At 42.9% G+C, this 22,093-nt stretch overlaps 1 protein-coding gene across 5 annotated transcripts in view; it reads left to right on the forward strand.

Annotated features, from left to right (window-relative positions):
- ZMIZ1 (zinc finger MIZ-type containing 1) overlaps window positions 1–22,093 on the forward strand; it is a 293,441-nt gene that overhangs the window by 149,049 nt on the left and 122,299 nt on the right. For all 5 annotated transcript variants that reach the window (XM_083146266.1, XM_083146270.1, XM_083146269.1 and 2 more), the window contains one exon: window positions 19,100–19,175. The gene's annotated coding sequence lies outside the window, so the exon portion shown is untranslated. The remainder of the gene's footprint in view (window positions 1–19,099; window positions 19,176–22,093) is intronic.

Genomic DNA, 22,093 nt, shown 5'->3' on the forward strand with positions numbered 1-22,093 from the left:
GACACCCCTGCACCGATTTCGGATGACGCCAATGTGAGGTGGTCCAGTTGGATCCTGGCCTGGGTTTTAGGGAGGTTGGTTTCCTGGATGGACCTCCCAACAAAATGGCTGGGTAGGACTTTGTACAAGAAAGCTTGTTTTGGACCTTCCGCTGGATGTATTTGGAAGAAAACTTCACAAAGTGATATCATTGGATATCAGGAGACATAATTGGGGGTTTGTGTCAGTCGGACCTCACTGCGGAATGCGCTGGAAACATTTTTCATCCAAGGAGAATGGTCTGTTCCTTCTACTGGATGGATTTGTGAAAAACTGTAACAGAGTGGAATCAGTAGATCCCAGAAGACGTTCAAGGAGTTTGGGGTCCTGGTCGGACCGCCCATGGCTGGACGCTGGACAGAGCTTTGACACAAGGAGCCTGTTCTGAGCCTTCTACTTTAGTTGAAATCTTGAATTAACTGCAATAACTGACAGAAATAACCATAAATCAATGAACTAACAGAACAGAAATGGAGGTGGGATGACGAAAACTGTTGTGTGCCCAAAAGCATTGAAATAGCAATATTACAGAAGAAAATCTTTAATCCCCTCTCGAAATCTTGGAATTAGGGCTACTGGGGACACCCCAAATATGACACTGGACAGCCACCTCATGTTGTGTGTTAGAAAAGCGAATAAGCTACTTAATTATATTTGATATGTGACAGTTACATACATTGATAACTGTAAACTGTAATCCCGGAGAACCCTGGGTAATTCAGCTAGTACAGTATATATACAGAAATAAGAGGCTTTACATCGTCTGTTTCATAATTCAGTTTTCTCTATTTTGATATGCTTGTCTGCTTCCATTTCTTTCTGTAATGCTGACAATACTCTCCATCCACTCACATTGTTCCTTTAAATCTAGCACTCTCTGCACATGTTACATCTGCCTCACCTGCAGTGCAGCATGGTTTTGCCTATTTTGAGAACAAATTTGTGCTGCGATCAGATCTGAATAAGGGCCCTTGTTTAGTAAGCGCCCTGACCCTTGCAAAGGAAGCTTCTAAAAGTGTTGTCCTTTTGATTTACACGTCCTCAGATATCCTAACCTGCTTTAAGCCTATGGATTCCTTCTTGCATAATCCTTTATGGTCAGGGCCATCAAGACAAATGAGGGGCTGGGTAATATGGGGGTTATTCTGGTTGATTCCCAAGGCTGCGAATAAAGGCAGAATAACTCCCTGTGTGTGTGTGTGTGTGAGAGGGGACTTTGCCAAATTTGATAAGTGTAGAAAATTGTATGCGTGCCTGCAAAGGGATGTATTTGCCCCCCTCAACAGCTGTGCCAGGCCCCCGCTTCACTCAAATTTTAAATGCCGGCCAGGGTTATTAGTACCCCTCCCCCAATCTTGGCACTAACATTGTACAGGGACATTGGTTTAGGAACTTACAGTATGTCCCTGATTACATTTAGTACATAGCGAGTATGAACCAGTAATAATTGTCTGAGGACAAATTATTTAATTTTATGATGTCACAGAGCAGGTTAATGAAAGTAGTTCACTGAGCAGAGCGGATAGACTGACAAGCTGTGTGGTAGATTTGTGTACTACTTCCCTAGAAAGTGTTTGGTGTTACAGTAATAATGAATTCCCTGCTAGGAATAACATTATGACCTTACGGGATGCAGATGGGCCGATTGGTCTTCGTGCCATTAAAATTCTGTTTGCTAAAACAGGCTACAAAGGTGCTCCGGATCCTGCTATGAGAGAGCTGCCATATAATGCCCTTATTAGAAAGCTGCAAACATTTCTTCCCTGTCTGTGATGAATTCTGAGCGCACCTCCTGCTGTCAGTCAGTATTTGGCACCGCAGACATGAGGGCAGTTTCCCAGCTAGGCACAAAGTGGCAGCCTCAGCAAATCTTTATCCTGCTGGTGGCCGTTCCGGGCTAATGGACTATATCTCGCTATTTGGAGGGAGTCCAGAGCCCAGTGCAGACACAGCCTTGTCACATCCAATTTCTGTACAAGCGCTGAGAAAGAAGGTTCGCCTTAGTAAAACAAGCTGGTAGAAGGCGACTATCAGAATATCCTGGAACGCTTTACGGTCTTGTTAAAACAATGAGTGATAACTGAGGCTTTAAACTGGAGGATGATGATGCTGCTTCACCAAGGTTGTGTAGAGTGCTTGTGGCTAAATGCCATAGCTGCATTCAGCTATACAGGCACAGAAAACGGGTGTGTTAGACCGTCATTAGGTGACCTCATATGGTCGACACTTATTAGGCTGACGGGGTAAAAAGGTTGACACAGAAATGAAGCACATGTTTGTTCCTGCACTTCCAGATACTCGGGGGCTATTCCATTTAGCCGGCAGTCTGACACCTGCATATGAATAAATTACCTCAATGATTTTTATTGTTCTTATAGGAACATTAGTTGTGCATACTTGCCTACTTTTCTGTGTTTTTTGCTCATCTGCACTCCCCCATTACAGCCAATGGCAAGATTTGTGGGTCTATGGGAAGCGGTGGATCTAAAATGACACCATTTGCCGTATGTTAGCTCCACCCACTCCCCTGAATAGCTTCAATTGCTGGTATTTGACCAAAAAGAGGAGGGAGATACGGGTTGTGGAGGGACCAGAGGCATGCGGAAGGCTTTCTCACCTTTCCAGGGGGTAGTACTTGTTACCTGCGAACCCCGATAAGGCTGGTAAATGATGTCCAAACTTTGGGAAGCAATTAAGTCCTAAGTATTTAACCCTTTAAATGCCTAGTGAATTTGACAAAATAGATGTGAAAATTGCCAAACAAACACTTATTATTCCTCCAAACCTCTGTATGTTCTTTTCTGTTTGTTTTATTGTGTGTGCTTTATGTATGAAATATAGCATTACTTCTTAGGTTTGTGTAGCCAAATACTGTTTGTACTAATACATGTCATTTTTTACATGGGTGCAAAATAGTACAGAGCGGACCTTCTTCTGTTCCATTCGCTCCCCTGCGTGTTCACGCAGGGGAGCGATGGTGCGAGCGGCCACAGTGAATTGGACTAATGCTGGTGTACAGTTCCCTTTGCTGCACTGCTGGCATCTCTCACCCCCTGTATAATCTATAATCAGAGGACTTCTTTTGCTTCCAGCCCCAGATATCTGCGTTGGAGAAACAATGTAGTTAGGGAGATGGAGCAGAGACAATATATGAGTCTCTGCTTTCACAGGAAGAGCCTTAATGCAGAACTCGCTTCATAAATCTGTCAGTGTCCTATGAATGGCTTACAGCGCCCCATACATGTGGAACCATCTCTGACTATGCTCCATGCAATGTGCGCGTCTCCTTCTGCTTCAGGCTTGTACAATGCTTCAGGCCCTTGAATTTTATGAGCCTCTCATTCGCAGAGGTAGCTGGTGGTTTGGGGCCATTTATACTAAGCTGTCTTCGGTCGATCCTGTTTTGAGCTGTTTGTTGGCTTATCATTGTCACAGATATAGAACCAACACATGTTGTGGGATATTACATGCGTTACCTGTTCAGGTTTGTTTAGCCTTCATTTTTACAGCAATGCCATAAAAACAAACTACATAAGCTACTATGTCGTTGAGGTCAGCAGTAGGAGGATATAGCATGCGTTTGTGTGTGTGTGTAGTCTGTATATATCTACATTATTTATTTATTTCTTACCAGTTTCTTATATAGCGCACAGATATTCCGCAGCGCTTTACAGAGGACATTTGAACATTCACATCAGTCCCTGCCCCAGTGGAGCTTACAATCTATATTCCCTACCACACGTACACGCACACACAGACAGTCTAGGGTTAATTTGTTGGGAGCCAATTAATCTATCTACATAACCTATGTTCATCAGGGGGCTGGGTGACGTCACTTAATGATATTGTTCATGGTGTATGTCTTATATCGTTCGCTCAGGACCACCGCTGATATCTTCAATGATTATGGTGGTGCCGCAATTCGCATAGTGTGTACCCAGCTTTTCCGCTGAGATTCCGCAGTCAGCATCCTGACCATCAGGATTACAACACACCAGGACCCCAACCACATCCCTACTGCTCTTAACTGGGTTGATGCATCAGGACCACACTTTTTAACGTCACGACTAATATGAAGAAGTCCCAATGACATGAAAAACACTGCAGCAATACATTACCTACTGCTTACTGTGTATCCAATAACAAGAAGTATTGCTAGCATTCCCAGCTGCCTCAACCTTAAAATGGTATCGATATAGGGACCTCTCCAGTCCACACTCCAGATTTGTAGCCGCCTGGCATTACATCATCCGCTTGATGTCATTGTATCTCATGTTTCCAGGGCCACATATTTCTTGGCTTTACAGATAAGCCGTATGGAAACTGCATTGCTGACTGGCGCTCCTATCCCGCACGTGCAGGGTTAATTTGTACTTCTGTTCAGGAATTCAGACAAAATAATCAGGATTCTGTGTGTTGGGTTCTATTTTTTTTATTTTTTTATCAGTGTATTTCAAGTGTGCAGCTGATAAACTGTTCTGCATAGGGCCCCTATCTGAGGCTAACAAAAGCTAGGAGAGATGAACTGCTCACTTCTCTTTAATGTCTTCCTTTGGCAGCTTTCATAGATCTTAGCAACACTGTAGGAACTGCACTAGCGCTAGCATCAGATCACAGTGCAGACGGCGGCGGCGGCTGCTACAGGTAGCACTATTTGGAGGAGTTTGCTTATTCGTTAATAATTTAAGAAATCAATTTATGGAGGGGGCAGCAAATCAGAGCAACAACAAAAAAAATCTTTGGCTGTACGTGTCCATCTATCTCTTTTTTCCAAGGTGAAATAAGCAGGAGAACAAAGCCCATTCTTCTGTTCCATCATAGCCAGTAAGTAGGCTGAAGTACAGTAGCACGCTGACACCCATTAGATGTGCTTCACAAGTTTTACTGTTCTAAAGCCACTATGTGAGTAGCAACTAAGTACCGATTATATAAAAAGACTTTTTCTGGTGTGCTTTCTCCAGTATCCGTATCCCGTCCCATTAACTACAGCGTTTCCGTCTATAGTATTATAGTCTTCAGCTGATAATGCAATATCTGATGAATAGCGGAACATGAGGCCCTAGCATTAACACTTTGACATTTAACGCCAACGCTCTTCTGCCCACTTGGCACACTGGTCTGAAACTCCTATGTACATTAGGTTCAAATTTTCACCTAAAGGGGGCCATTCAATTGTTATGGGCGCCGCAAGAATGAATGGGCACCCAGGACAATTATATTGCTCGGTAGGTCCCTCTTTAATTATCATGCTTGACCTGCTCAAATAGATGGGGTTTAGCGAGGTATAATGTCTAAACTCCAGTTTAGGGCACCCGAACCACCGTCTGCATTCTGCAACAAATGTGTTGATTCCCCCCCTTAAATTCCCCACATTTTAATTTGATGTCATTGTAAAGTTAGGGACATGCTTAATTCAAGATTTATGTAGGTTTTCAGCAGAACATAAAGGGGTTGATTTCAATTAACCAAAAGCATCTGGATGTTAAATTGCAACGGCACACCAATGCGCTGCAACAGCACACAGATTCGCACCAACATTGCTGATATTGTTTGAAGCCCTCTTAAGACACTTACTCTCAGGGGACGAATCCGCTCTCAGAATAATGAATTGACCCCCTAAATCAGAGTTATTATCTTCTAGAACGCAGGTTCTCAAAGTCGGTCCTCAGGACCCCACACAGTGGAAGTTTTGCAGGTCTCCTCACAGAATCAAGTGAAATAATTAGCTCCAACTGTGGACCTTTTAACATGTGTCAGTCAGTAATGAGTGCACCTTTCGGTTGACCTGGAAAACATGAACTGTGTGGGGTCCTGAGGACTGCGTTTGAGAACCACTGTTCTAGAAGGTGCTAATTAAATAAGTATAATAATCTTCAATAGAACTCCCATCTTAGTCAATTTATCCCTTAGTATTGAAATATATTCTAAAATTGGGTTGGTGTATCGTTAATTTATGTATCTTATATGATGTGCTTAGAATTGTACCATACTGTACATTCATTTAATTGCTCCAGGTTTTTAGAGTTTCCCACTTCCGGAGCTAGACCCTGTCATTATTAGAACCGAGAGTTGTACCTTTTATTAATTGTAACTGAATGTAAATGTTGTGGTATGTGTGAATGTCATTATTATTTACATTATATCATGGATTTTGGCAGATAAAGGATTGTGGGACATCACAACTGTAGTTTCCAGTTCCTTTACTACTACAAGATTGCCATATACTAAAGAGATTAGTTATGGAAGTATTTTTATAGTAAAAAGTTTCTATCAGTTTAGGCACTTTTTGGGTGGTGCGGCCCTCATTAATGTATTTGTAATTTGTGTGAACATTTTGTAAAAATTCAAATTGAGACGTGTGCTTGTTACACAGCTTGTTAAACTCAGCGAGCACTTAAATCAAACTTCATGGTAGGAGCCTGTGGGTTCAAACCGTGCTTTGCAGCGTATGGAGTTAATTCACCTCTGTGTTTCTTAATGAGCTCCTTTCCATGTGTATTAAAGCCTGATGTGGCTATGCAGAAAGGAAGGGGGACTGCAGACTGTTGGGGGAAGGTGGGCTCTGAATTTTTAAGAACAATAGAGTTTCACAACCTCTGGAAACCATGTAGTCCTGCCTGTCTGGCTTTTTTTCTTTTTTGGCTATCTGTTTGCAGATCCAGATTATACTTAGCCTCTTGTTACTTTAGTACACGCAAATGGCGTACCTATGCCAGTGAGGGCTAGTGGCTGCAACGCTATTTCTATAGTTGCAGTACTCTCCTGTCTTGGTGCAGCTATTATGGAGCCCCCAGCTTAGAGGGACCACCTTCCCTGACACAGTAACATGTGCTATATACATTTTCCCCATTTGGGGGCTCTTACAAACTTTTTTTTATGGAGCCTACAAATATCTATGTATGCCACTGAGTAGCACTGTCCTCTCCACTGAAGATTTTACCCCATGTTTTCAGAAACTTGTAGTACAATAACATTGCAGCCAGTAACCCATATTCTTTGAGAGGCTAATACCCAAACATTTCTTATTTGTGTTTTCATGCTTTTAACACCTTTTAGGTTCTTTATCAACTATACCCTGTCACCGAATTACTTCAGCACAAGGCAATTTAGCACAGGTACATGGTAAAGACACTTGCATAAGGGGACAAGTGTCTTTACCACATACTTGTGCTAAATTGCCTTGTGTTGTAATTTGTTTTGTTTTTGCTATGTATGTATTGTTAGTCGCTGTGCAACCCTTGAGATGCCACATAAATAAATGATAATAATAATAAAATACATTATATATGTCTTACTTGCTGCAGAGGAATTTAACAATTTAATTACCTCACTCTTCAATTGTAGAAGCCATATAATTGGACCAATGTAGAACGTTCTATAAATGTATGAGTTTGATTCCTATATTGTTAAAGTCATATGACAAGCTAGTACAGTACATACGTTTACTTGTCGCACACTGGGGAGGTGTATCAAATCTTGGAGAGAGATTAATGGGCCTAGCGATAGCATTGCACTATCACCCGGCGATTCATATCCAGCATGCTGGATAAATCTATGATCACTGGGTTCTCAGCAGAGCACACTGTCCCTGACACATCGCTCAGCGGCGCAGCACTGTGCGAGGAGCACACTGTCCCTGACACATCGCTCAGCGGCGCAGCACTGTGCGATGAGCATTCTGAACCATCTAGCATTGCTCAGAACACTCATCTACACACATCGCTACCAGTGTAGGTGGGTCCCATAAGAATCAGCTCCTAACTGTAATTGAAAAATGTCAGTTATAGCAGAGTGGTACATTCTCTCTCATGGTTTGCTACATCTCCCCCTGTGTCTTGTATCCTTCATCTTATGCGGTCTCATTATGCAGAAGTGCCACCGGTTTAACTCAAATCTCTCAGCAGTTTATTTTATGCTCTGTTGCACACCCATACGAAAGTGTCATACTTGTCTGCAGAGATTGCGAGAACACATTTGCAGGTGCCCTCGTCGATGCCTTGAGGAATCCTGCACTCCTCCATACTCAAGATTAGTTTCATGCATTGTTATATGCATAAGATTGATCATCTGGTAGAGAGAAAGCAGTGCGTGTTTGTGCAGAGGCGCACAATGTAAATAGAACCCAGGGCAGGAACCACTGTTGGTCGGTCTATCCTGTTTGCCTATACATAGCATGCTTATTAGAGTAGGAGAAAGGATATATAGGTCGAGTCTTCCTTATCCATATATTCCAAAAACCAAAATATTCCGAAAACTATGGTCTTTCACAATATTTAATTTAGTTTTTTTGCCCATTCCCCCAGCCTCTTTTTCATACTTACCTCATCCTCCGGTGTCCACAGCGGCCTTTTGAATCCTCCTCGGCGGCATCTCCGGATACAGGGGTGCATTACGTGAGTGCATGGTCACCAACGCACTCACGCAATGCACCCCTGGGACTGGAGATGCCGCTGGAGAGGATTCCTAAGGCCTCCATGGACCATTGGGGCACCAACAGGGGACCAGGTGAGTCTGAAAAAAAAAATGTTCCAAAATCAGTAAAAATCGTGGTCCTGAGCATTTTGGATAAGGGATACTTAACCTGTAGTAGCACTTGCATATCAGCCTGTTGGTGGGGACATTTATGTTCTTTTGCATCACATCCTGTAAAAAATTTATTATCCTGTCTATTTTTTATTACCTTCTAATTGGCTAATAAAGGCTTCATCATAATTGGCCAAAAAAGATCAAAGTTACGACCGGTCATTTCACAAACCACTTTATATCAGAAATTGAATGAACCAAATCTAGTTTAAGAATTGTTACCACTGATCGGTGAAACACATCAGAGGGATACCGGTGCAGTGCGGACATAGAAAATGTGTGAGAAATATTAATTATATGACTTGATGTAAAAACAAATTTCAAATAGAATGGGCATTAAAGAATGGGTAACCGCTAAAGCAGATTTACCAGTTAGTTACGTGACCTGTTACATGTGAGCAGATCATTAGGTAGGTAAACCCTACAGTACCTCCCGTAGTCCATCCCCCCCCCCCCCCCCATGGCGTGGCTTGTTGCTGGTCATTGCTGATTCTCTGACTGCATCCTTCAGCTGATGAAGCACCAGATACGCTCCTAATGAGCAGACAAGATGTAGGGCTGCTAACAAGGTCCTTACTACTGATTTGTCTACGGCTGGCATTAACATGGTGATCTCCTGGAACAAGCAGACTTTAAAGAGTACAGTGAATACCCTTGCACATAAAGGGTGATTTGTTCTGCAGATTATTATTCAGAAGATCATTGCTTTTATTTGTATACTTTTAAAGGATGATTAATTTCTTGCAGTGTTCTGATAAATGGCCATAAAGTGTTCGCAGGTGAAGGCATGAAAGGGAAATCATTTTTCTGCCAATGCGTTGCAGACTCTTACATGGTTTGCGAGAGACAAATGATGGGTTTAAAGGATTGGGAAAAGGTCACTTTCTGCAAGTTGCTTTCTAAAAGGAATACTAGTCAATAGTGTGGTATCCTGCAAATCAAATAGCACACTTGTGTTCTGTCTGACTGAAACGTGGCTCTTAAGAATGAAAACACTTGCAAATACACCGTAAGGGGCATTTATCAGCGATACGCTTGGATGTGTTCGGTCATATATTTGTTGTTTTGTGTGACACAGAGAGAACTTACTTTGCATATGTCCGAATGACTTTTGTTTACAGTATGCATGAATGTCGGTCAAGTTGGTGCCAGTAGTGGGTGGAAGCTTAGTGCTTCTCCTGGGTACGGTGCTCTGGGATATGTCAAATTTATTTCTAGAAAATGCACATTTTAATTTCGCTTTTAGACTGTTTGATCCTTAATGTTTCTTTTAAATAATATTATCTAGGGGTCTAGATCGATGTTGGTCAGAATTTCACTTTTAGTTTGAAGAACAACCTATAACCAGACTGTCTAAAGCAGGGATGGGGAACCTTCGGCCCTCCAGCTGTTATTAAGCTACATATCCCTGCATGCTCTGCAACAGTTTTACCATGGCCAAATAACAAAACTGAAGCAGGGCATCAGTTCAACAACAGCTGGAGGGCCGAAGGTTCCCCATCCCTGGTCTAAAGGCCACACACTGGGTGATCTTGAGCTGAAAGCTGCTCAATTTTGCCATTTGGCTGCCCAGAGTGTATGGCCTGGCAATGAGCAGATGAGCGGCAGGGTGGATGGCTTTTTATAATATCCTGAGTTGGAAGCCATTCACCCCCAGGAAAATGGCTTGTATGGTTGAAATTTGCTCAGTGTGTATGGACTGTTAGGGAGCCAAGCGGGAGAAAGTGGGGTTATGTGAGATTCCAATGGGTACATCATTTAGTATCTTTACTCTCGTGTTTAATGCTGGAGAACAAAATGAGGCTTAAAACCAAATGAAAGTATAAAATAAAACTAGTGCTCAAGACAAATAATGTTTGCGCCTATCGATCCTAATATCTGTCTTAAACATAAGACATATACGGTGTACTGTAGTTAATTTAATATAGTTAATTGATCAGTGATGAAAGGAACAATTATTTTTATCTCTGGGTCATGGTGAAGAGAGCATCGCTGTATGGGCTCGTGTTGTTGCCTGAAGAGGGTGACGCAGGTTGCAGATGTCAGACTCTATTTGGAATCCTACAGAGGTGGGCTCTGCGTGTGTGTCAGCATTGTGCTAGTTCTGCGCGCCTGCTTTCCTTGCTGCACGCTCAGGGCTCGCATGGTGCTTGGCACGCTGTTCTGTGTGGTTATAATGAGCCCTTGTGCTGTGATTCATAGAAATCTTGGAGAGCGTAGAGAGGAGGAGGTGGATTATAAATGTACTTACACACTTGCACCCACCCTTTCCTTCCACCTCCTAAGGGTGGGGGGAGAAGAAAAATCTATAATTGTTTAATTTGTAGTTATCTGCAAGGGCTCTTGTTTTTTCTTTTAATCTATCTGATATATATGTGTGTGTGTGTGTGTGTGTGTGTGTGTGTGTGTGTGTGTGTGTGTACAAAATGCAGTTATAGTGCAAGCCATGCCGTTGAGTGCAGTTTTATTGTTCTATATCTCATTCAAGAATTGTTGTGAAGATGAAAAGCTAGATACAACATTTGCAATCCATCCACTACATACTGTAATCCGCATAAAAGCTGCTTCGCACGACCAGTATAGAGTATAAGATGCGTGTGTAAGTGAGTATATGTGAGCTTTAGCATTCCGACCCTTCATACTATAATGATATAGGGGGTTATTCGGACCTGAATGCTTCTCTGCTAATTGCAGAGCCCTACCATCAGATAGCTGCCACCCAACCAGAGTTCAATCCCGCACTTTGCAAGGCTGCGAGAGGCTTGCGGAAATATTGCAGATCGGCAAATCCATTCGCAACTCACTCATCAGGAAATGATTTTTCCAGTACGTGCAAGTCAGCCTGGACCTAGTCGGCTGGTGCAACAGAAACAGCACACAGCTGATGACACACACCTTCCCAGAAACCACCGGGATATGCCTGCGGTTTTCCTGACACTCCCAGAAAATGTTTAACACCCCCAAACGCTGGCGCCCTGTCAATCAACTAGAAAATGGCTAGCGCTTAAAAAAGATGCTGGATTTTATCGCAGGATGGCCTCGCACACGTGCGCTATGATCTTTACACATGCGCAGGCGATCGATAACCCAGCGATTAGATCTGAATAACCCCTATAGTGCAGAGTTTCCCAAAATTGGCCCACAAGGCACCCTAACAGTCCATGTATTAAGGATATCTAGGCTTGAGGACAGGTGCTTTAATTAGGACCTCAGTCAATTTGATTTAAAAAAACAAAAAAAACTTTTTTAGCGGTGCATATCCTTAAAACCTGGACTGTTAGGCCGCCTCTAGTTCTACATTTGGGAAAAACTGATGTGGTGGTGTTAATTGTTCCGGCATTTAGACTAGTGAATTTCCAAACTCTGGGGACATTCTTATATTATCAGTTTGTTCTCCTTTTGCTTGAGGTTTTATTATCCTTTAACATGGAAATAGCCTATCACCTAGTACCTGTTGCATGCTATCTAATAATAGGATGATGTAAAGGCATTTCATGGATTGGGCATGGTATGACTAGTTAGACGCGTGTGCAATGTATCTGCAGTAGGAAATACTTATTTTCCTTTTTGTGTAACATAATTTGGCTGCACATGACCAGGTTTAGGGAGAGATTAGATACAACTTCAAGTTGTTACATAAAAGTGTAAAATATACAGAAATGGAAACTTTCAAACCAAAAATATTCAACTTTATGTTTGTTAGCTGAGCACTGGGCTGTGGCATTTCAGTGTGTATGTTACAGGGGGTGGCGCACTGCTCACAGAGCTGACCTTATGGCATGCCCCCATCCTTCAGTGATACAAACATGTCAGATGGGAAGGTGGGTCAACAGAAAGCTGGAAGGCTGCGCTGCGCACGTCCATTGCTGCTCACTGTGTAGTCGCACCATCCCAACGTGCCATCAGCCCTTCTGGCCTGAAGAGCCAGATGGCCAGTCTTGCGCCCATATACAAATGTCTATCCTCCTCCTCCTCCCACAACCATGACTTCATCTAAAAATAGCTCCTTAAACTCCTATATATATCTTATTACATTATTAGTAGCTATTTTAATTTAGGCAACTTTTATTAATGGTTACATTTCAACCATTGAGTTCATGGTTTACAATTTACTTGGTTTGTTGAAACACACCACTGTACCAACCAATCAGCTCCTGTAAAAGTACAGTAAGAAGCTGATTGGCTGGTGCTTTGTATCTGCACTTTGTCTCTCTCGTCAAAGTTTGATACATCTCCCCCTTTGAAGTAAAGTTTGAACAGGTTTTGAGGTAACAGTTTTTGGAACCTTTATTTAAACAGGTAACTGGTAAATGCGCTGTAACCCAAACTGTATTAGCAAAATAACATTCTGCTGTGTAACCAGTTTTTTATAAAGATCTCCCATAATGCACTGCGGTGCACACATGTACTTGGACATACCCAGCAGTATGTAACTTGAAGCATACACTTTAGGAAGGTTAGATGGTTATATAGTATGTGCTTTGAAGCCAATTATTCGTATAGCCACTATTCTACTTATCCACATCCAACCAATAACATTAGCTGTAGTGTCATTAGCCGATAAAGGGAAACTTAATATGAGTGTTGACCACTTTATGAGGTTGTAGCTCTGCTGAGGTCCTGTAGCGTTGTTTGACTAGCTCTTGTATTAAGACAAGGGGAGGTAGAAGAATTTGTTATATTCATACAGTTTGCCAGTGCTAATAAACAAATAATGTGACTTACGTTACTCCAGGCCTTAAAGTGATTTAGTACAGAGTCAGTGGTTCAAGAGCCCCTATAAAGACACAGCATCTAAGGGTTAAAATAACCAATGTAGTAATGCAAAAAAAATGTCTCATCTGTTTAGGCTCTTGAAAACTGCTCTAAGCGCATCTATTATTAGAGAGACAGGGAGATTCTCTGGTGCTACCACTGACCATTTATAAATGATTAGCTTTTTCTCTACATATCATTATTATTATCATTAGTATTCCTTTTAGTATTAGTATTCCTAGCATGTGTTGCTATCCATTTATATGTACATACATGTTACATTGAAACATAGAATGTGACGGCAGATGAGAACCACTTGGCCCATCTAGTCTGCCCATGCACACACAGGATTATTTTTTGTCTGATTTCAATTAACCTACCTGTTTTTGGATTGTCAGAGGAAACCAGAGAGAACTTGGAGGAAATCTGGTCAAGCATGGGGAGAATATACATACTCTGCACAGTTAAGCTGTGTACACACGGTGATTTGTTTGTGCTGTAGCGATAAATCGCTGGGTTCGCGCTCCCGTGTTCAGCCCCCTAAGGATCGCTGGTTGCAGGAGCTTGCTCTTGCTATCAGCTGTTTCCCTCTGCGGCTCCCCCGGCAGAGTCTCCTGTCCATCTCTGGTCGCTGATGAAAACTAGACCCTGAGCAATATATTGCACCATGTGTACACAGCTTTACCTCAGTGCTGTGAGGCAGTAATGCTGACCATTACGCCATCTATAATAATATATATACTTTTTAAATTCATATTAGACTTTTTAGGACATCTGTGACCATTTAGCTCTTGTATATTTGATCTCTCTGCATTATGGATGGTCCGTTTCCTATTCATTTAGATTTCAAATAAGTAATTTTGGTACTTGTGAGTTATCCGGGCTGCCGATTTTGTCCTTAAGTTTGGTTAACTTAAGGACACCCGACCGACGCGATGCCCGCGATTTAGCCCCAAATCGGGGGCATCGCGTCGGTCGTGGCCGTTATAAGGGGCCGCGACGCGATGCCCACGATTTCCTCTAGACAGTAATGTTAAAAGACGCGATGGACCCGATTTCCCATAGACAGTAATGTTAAAAGACGCGATGGACCCGATTTCCCATAGACAGCAATGTTAAAATAAAATGACCATGTGAAATTGGCCAATATGTTTTTAAAAAAAATGTTTCATGGCCCCCCACCTCCGTTAACGCCACCCCGCTATTGACGCCAACCCGAAGCGTGGCGAGCGGCGGCGGTACGCGTCCTCAGACCTTTTCATGCCCTACTATCCACTAGGGCGTGGATTGAGAATAGAATAGTGTGGCGAGCGCAGCGAGCCACCGTGCCCGAAGCGTGGCGAGGGGACGCGGACACCTGTGAAGCCCGCAAGGGCACGCGGATACCTGTGAAGGTGTCCGCGTCCCCTCGCGGGGCTCGCTGCGCTCGCCACGCTTCGGGCTCGGTGGCTCGCTGCGCTCGCCACACTATTCTATTCTCACTCCACGCCCTAGTGGATAGTAGGGCATGAAAAGGTCGGAGGACGCGTACCGCCGCCCCTCACGGGCTCGCTGCGCTCGCCACGCTTCGGGTTGGCGTCAATAGCGGGGTGGCGTTAACGGTGGTGGGGGGCCATGAAACATTTTTTTTTAAAACATATCCAATGTGAAATGGCCATATTGGCCAATTTCACATGGTCATTTTATTTTAACATTGCTGTCTATGGGAAATCGGGTCCATCGCGTCTTAAATCGGGTCCATCGTGTCTTTTAACATTACTGTCTATGGGAAATCGTGGGCATCGCGTCGCGGCTCCTTATAACGGCCACGACCGACGCGATGCCCACGATTTCGGGCGCGATGAAAAAATCGGCAGCCCGGATAACTCACAAGTACCGTAATTTTACATTTTTATCAAGAAAAATAAATAATCTCATTTGCAAAGTAAACAAAATTGCCCATCTATCTTCTGATCATGCAGGTTTGCTCATACAGTATGTAACTGGATGTATTTTTTTGTTTAAAATGTGAAATTTTTATTTAAATTGTGAATCCTAGGCATCAACAATGGGCTTCTCTATATATTTTTTTGTATACTATGGCGGTTATAGATGATCTGTCTCTGCCATACATTTTATGTTCCTCGGTGCCTTGTCAACGGGAAGTGCCTGTGGCTGCATCACTTCCACAAAGAGTGATCACATGACTCAGCATTTACATGTGGTCTTTTAGAAAGTAATGGGCAGGAGTTCATGCACCGAAAATTGGGTGTGATGTGTGAAATGGTAATCATACGGATGACTGGTGGTGGGGATGCTGGCGGTGAGAATACCACCGCCGGCGTCCAGATGCAGGGAATGCCGACATGTCTGGTCAGTATGTTTACCATCCCCCTGCCCTCCCTTAACCTTAAACCTCCCTCTCTGCTGCCTAACCCTACCCCTTCCACCGCAGCCTAACCCTAGCTCTACTTAGCACCTAATCCTAACCCCCCTTACCCTGCAGCTTAACCCCAAGTGCCTAAACCGTAACCCTCTCCACATACTTACATTCTGGTTGAAAGCAGTTGGGATTCTCATTGATGTCAGTATTCCGGTACCGGTTTTCTGGTCAGCGGTTGTGATTCTAGCATTGATACTGCATCCCTGGTAAACTGATTAGAGCCGCTGGCCATGCCTCCACAGCAGCAAAATGGGGGTGTGGCCTCCCAGGAGTGATGCGATTTGTAGTCCATGCCCCCAGATTCCAGGAGTAATTCCAAAGTTGGGAGGTATGCCTTGACCCGGCAGCAACCCGGCGATTACCCAGCTCTGATGTGTGGTGTGAAGATAGCAGTACTCCTATTTATATTATCCCTAATGTACTTAACATGTAAATCCATTCAATCATAACCTGCAGATGAATATATTCCACTGACTGTACATAAATCCATCAGTGCTGACATTTGCTGTCAGATCAGCATCTCTCACAGTATTCTGATGATCTGATTGGCTACAAGTTGCTCTTTCCCCTCCCACTTCAGAGTATAGACTTGGGAGTCTCTTTAATATAAATTGCATTTGGAATTGTGTGCATCTTCTAATGAGTTTGGCCATGTTTGTACATTTGTTAAAAAGCTCTGATTTCCCCGTTGAATGATACGCTGTGTTCTGGCTTCCCTTTGCCCCATCTCTGCACAGCTTCTGTCAGCATCTAGAAGCACATTAACAGTCCGCTCATGCACGGCTGATTAGCTCATTTGGTGACTGCAGGATGGCATATTCAAAATATCCAGCCACAATTACTGGTGCCGCAGAGTTCAAAGCTATACTGATTCAGGGGCATGGAGGGTAGGCGCGCAGAGAAAAGATCTGCAAATTGGTGATGTGTGTGATTAACAGAATGACGCGTTCCTCTGGAAAATGATGAACTCCCTTCCCTCACACTGACAGTAAACACTGGGACACTTGGCAATTGTAAACCTCACACAAGGGTTAACTTGCAGAGCGAAGAAACCAAACATTTGTGAGGCCTGTTGGCAGCGCCTCACAGCAGATATGCTCTGCAATCCTTTAGCTTCCCACTGATAGCACACTGCTGAGGTGTAGATTCATGACTTATGTTCCCTCCACCCCTAGCTTATAACAATCAGCCCTTTGTTTGGGAAGATCCGCTCTCTGAAAAATGTTATACTGTTCACAGGCATCCTCCACAACTTTCTCCAAAGAGAACATAGAAGCTGCCTCGGTGTTCTCAAAGTGGTGGGGAGCAATGTTTCATTGTGAAATCATTCTCCAGGTTTTCTGCAGAGCGGAGGGCTGAAGGGGAACGCTCATCTCTTCAGCTTGTGTCTTGCCTTTCAGTCATTCTCTGTTGTGAGATGAGTATTGATACCTTTGTATGGTGGAGATTGCTGACTAGTCACTGCACTGGCTTTACAGGTGCGTCAGGTGTACAGCCCCTGCCGGTAATTAGTAAATAATGGAGGGGGGGGGGGGGGTAATTTGTTTATGTTTGTAGTAAATGTTTTATAGTGTTGACTTCAATTGTTATTGGTGCTGCTTAAGAAAGGCGTTAAAAAAATAATGTCACCAGCATAGACAAAAACTCTTTCTTCTATAGAAGGTTGTAATTAGGTTCACTAATGCATTTTGAAGGTTCCCTGGCGCATAGTATACCATGGACCTAATGAACCTTGCCATAGAAGTTAGGGTTATCACCTCATCCCCTTAATTCTGTACATATATTAATTACACAGGTTCTGTGGCTGATTAAAACCAGGTGAAATGGAGTCTTGAAGTCAGCCAGCCACAGAACCTGCGTAATTGATATGTGTCCAGAATTAAGGGGATGAGGTGGTAACCCTAATAGAAGTTCAGTTTGTATTACCTAGAGCAGTGGTTCCCAACCCTGGTCCTCAAGTACCCCCAAAAGTACACGTTTTTCAGGTCTCCACACAGAATCACAGGTGAGATAATTAGCTCCACCTGTGATCTTTTCAAATGTGCCTGAATAATGAGTGCACCTGCCGTGTGACCTGGAAAACGTGCACTGTTGGGGGTACTTGAGGACCACGGTTGGGAACCACTGACCTAGAGTGCCGACATTGGAAATGATTTAGAAGACGCTTGTTGGACAGTGGGTGTGTATTCACTTGCCCACTGACTTACATTATTGGGTGTTTCAATGTATGCGTTAAACACTTCCCACATTCGCAGGGCGGCGTCTGGTGGATTCGCAAGGCTGCAAATTCACAGGCTTCCAAATCAACTAGAATATCCCCCATATACAGCACGTTATTTTCCCTGATGATAGAAAATACACATACAGTTGTGCTTACAATCCACGCTGTGTATATTTTACAGTAGGCCCTTAGGAAGATACTGTACACCACGTTATGTTCCCTAATGATAGAAAATATAAATACAGCAGAAGCTTATTTATTAGGAAGACCTTTATAAATCTGTTTTACTTGCCGATGCTTTCCCACTCACAAAATTCCTTGGTTGACACTGAAATGTCCCAGTCACGAGCAGGGCCCTCCTACCTTTATGTCGGTTTGTTATTACCCAGTTTGTTTTATCACTGTTTCCTATTGTAAAGCACAATGGAATTTGCTGCGCTATATAAGAAACTGTAAATAAATAAATACATTTTATAAGATAAAAAACATGAGAACTGAACCTTTGAGATCACTAGGAACTTATCAGCTGTAGGGCCAGATTCTCTAAGCTTCAAAAGTGATAAAATGAAGATAAACAGCCAGCCAATCAGCTCCTAGCTGCCATGTCACAGACTGTGTTTGAAAAATGTCAGGCAGGAGCTGATTGGCTGGCTGTTTACCACTCTCCATTTTATCACTTTTGAAGCTTAGAGAATCTGGCCCGTAGTCTTATGAATATGAACGTATCTGCCTCGGCTATGTGTAAACATTTGGCAAATGTAATATTAGTTTTTGCTTGAGTTCAGCGTTACTCATGTGACGGAGTAAATTGTCTTTAAGGAGTCTAGTGCCTTCTCATAGCCCGCAGGTGTTTTCCGCTGCTGAATATGGAAGCATTTTCCTTGTGGCACTGTCGGTCCATAAATATCAACAGCACCAGCGATTCCTGATATCTAAAAGATGGTCACACTACATATACACTGCAGTGCACCGTATAGATTATAAATCCTACCGCTACCGCTGATGCACTATCGGAAGATTCTAATTAATAGCCCTCTCCACCCAGTCTTAATATATTTTTGTCTTGCCATTTATTGCAGGAGAATGGATTTATTCAAGTGAACAAGAAAAAGGGAGTACTATCAGCCTGAGGGGACAGTGCATTGGGATATGCAGGTGAGTCTATTTTGGTACCCTATAACCAGTTGTTGTTGTTTTTGTAGATAACATTCAGTGGTGGAAGTTGTGAGTGGTTGGCCCAGGTGCAAAAAAAAATATTTGGGCTCCCCTCCTCCACCCCAACCCAAGTTCACAATATGCATCACGGCTGTGGGTGAGAGGGAGAGGCAGAGGGTGACCAGGAGAAGCAGGGGGAGGCAGAGGACGATGGGAAGAGGGTGACAGGGACAGCAGGGGTGCACTGCACCTGCTGTACCAATGGTAGTTCCGTCTCTGATTACATTAGCCTTACCATCAGAGGAGATGATCAATAATCTTCACCATTATGGCTTCTGCGCACAATTGGTATTTAACGGAGCAATACCTGCATTATATTATCTGCGTATTTATCTGTGGAATGATACAAATGATCAGGATATATAAGTCTTAGTACAGGCAGAAACATTCCAACCGAACAGAAGTGCTGGGAAGGGATAATAGACAAGGACGGACTTAAGAGTATGTTGTTTTATTGGTTAGTTTTCAGCTAAATCCAAGTACTGTATGTAGACTTCAGTTTGCTAGATTAATCTTGTACAAATTCGAAGTATGGGCAATTGGTGAAATCATGAATGCCATGCTTACACCTTTAAGCATTGGTCGGACATGAGCTTCACCGATGTTACACAGGAAGAGCAGCCGCACAATTCCATTGGACTCTAGAGAGATGGTCAGCTACTGTGCACAAGTGCTCAATCATTGATGCACAACATTCAATATAATGCTGCACGGTGTATGTAGAATATGGTACTTTAGCCGCCTGTTTCTCTCCCCGGATGATTTAACAAGTATTGGTGCCACCTTTGCAAATGAGAGTGTTATTGAGTATAGTGCATATGGTTACAATAAACATATATTGAAGAATAGAATTATGGCATGTACACACGGTGAGATGCCCTTGCTATTCGACTTAAGATTCGAGTGCTATGCAATATTTGCTTTCTCTGTACTATTTACATACAATCTGCATTAGATTTGCACTGTATGGTCATTGCTGCCCTGTCTATCTGGGTTTCGATGCGGGAGCGCGCATCGGGATCGCAAGGTAAAAAACCTGTGCGATCTGCATGCGATTTTGACTATATCGTCAAAATCTCACGTCAAATCTCAATGTGTGTACACAGCATAAGTTTGGTTTTGAAAAAAAAAAAATCTAAATGTTTTTATATTTTATATAAAACAAAGAAGCACTTTATAAGCAGAATGAATTTGAATGATAAAATATGGAATTATTTGAAACCGGTAGTGATATAGACCTGGTTGTCAGGAGCTTACCATCTTTACTCGCGATCTTTATTGCTGTGTATTAAAGTTGACAGTACAATCTGACCTTGTAAAGATAATGCAGGAGCGTGTACTGTGTAGCCTGGGCGGGATATAGCTTTAATATCAGTGACTCTGGCACACCACGGGGGGGACATTAATCGAATCATGTAGAGCGATAAAGTACCAACCAATCAACTCCTGACTTTTTTTTTTTTTAACCACAGGGCCAGATGTATCAAGTTTCAAAAATTGCTAAAATGGAGAGTGATAAACAACCAGCCAATCAGCTCCTAACTGCCATGTCACAGGCATGACAGGTAGGAGTTGATTGGCTGGTTGTTTATCACTCTCCATTTGATCACTTTTTAAAGCTTGATAAATCTGGCCCACAATCTGTTTGTAAATCTGGCCCCCAATATGTTTGTAAAACTGAGATTGCCATTTATCTGTCTATACCAAATACAAAAGGACCTCAGTGCGATATGCAGCTCCAGTAGTAAAGGGAATTAAAGAGCATAAACAGCTGACAAATGCGAGAGAATTGTAATATCTGTGTCTTATTAACGGTTGATTTCAAATCTGCAAATCGCCCACTCTTAAGTCAGCATAAGGCAGACACTAATCAGTGGATACAAATATGATAGTAACTCAATTACATAAACCTTGGATGATTTAAGTCATTGTAAGTGTAAAGATGAACAATAGATAAGGTGCTCATGTCACTGCGACTGCTGCAAAGCACAAATCCCCACCAGGCCCTACCAGAGAAGACAATGAGCATAGTACAGTACATTGACCTGAAATGCTTTTCTCAGAAGAATGCAACGGTGACGCGAGTCGGTCAGATCATGAAAGGCTTCTTAGGTCTGGGAGACAGTCTACATAAGATGATATTCAGCCTCTGATTCAAGGGAAGAAATGAATAAAGTGTGTTAGCCAAAGAAAAAATGCTGATCATTGAAGTGGGGGAGGAGGTGGTGTCAACTCCCTGTGCCTGACTCCTGGAATAAAATATTTCTCTCTGTGGGAAATGCAGGTCCTTGCAGGTCACATGTTCTCCTTTCATTGGTGGAGGGCGGAATGTGTTCTGTGGTATTTCCTGAGATTTAATAAACAGAGGGGGTGGGGATGGAGACAGAGGATGAGAGAGGTTACTCTGGGAGGGGTATTGACTGGGAGCCAGGAGAGAAGGTGGCAACACTTCTGCATTGCTCATGATCTGTCTGATTTCTTAAGCAACTAGTTTGCCCAACTTAGAACCTTCAGAACATCTAAAAATGTACAGAGTACACACTACCCAATAGTTGTTTAGTACTTAACCATCCCTTTGATTCCAAATCCCTCCCCAGTAATGTCTCTGTACATTATAGACTAGTTGTCGGTTGAGGTCTGTGCACATACTGCAGTAGTGTTCATTCTAGCACCCTGCACCTTGTAAAATCCTTGCAGTTCCCCCTTCCGGCCTGAGGTGTCGCTCACTGCTATGGTGCTTCTACAACAGTTTGGTTTGTATTTCTGTGCTGAAATACAGAGCACACTGTGGTAGAAGCGCCATAGCAGAGAGCGACACCACAGGCAGGAAGGAGGAACTGCAAGGATTTTACAAGGTG

The sequence above is a fragment of the Crinia signifera genome, chromosome 6 (genome assembly GCF_055691185.1).
Source record: "Crinia signifera chromosome 6, ASM5569118v1, whole genome shotgun sequence".
NCBI lineage: Eukaryota > Metazoa > Chordata > Amphibia > Anura > Myobatrachidae > Crinia > Crinia signifera.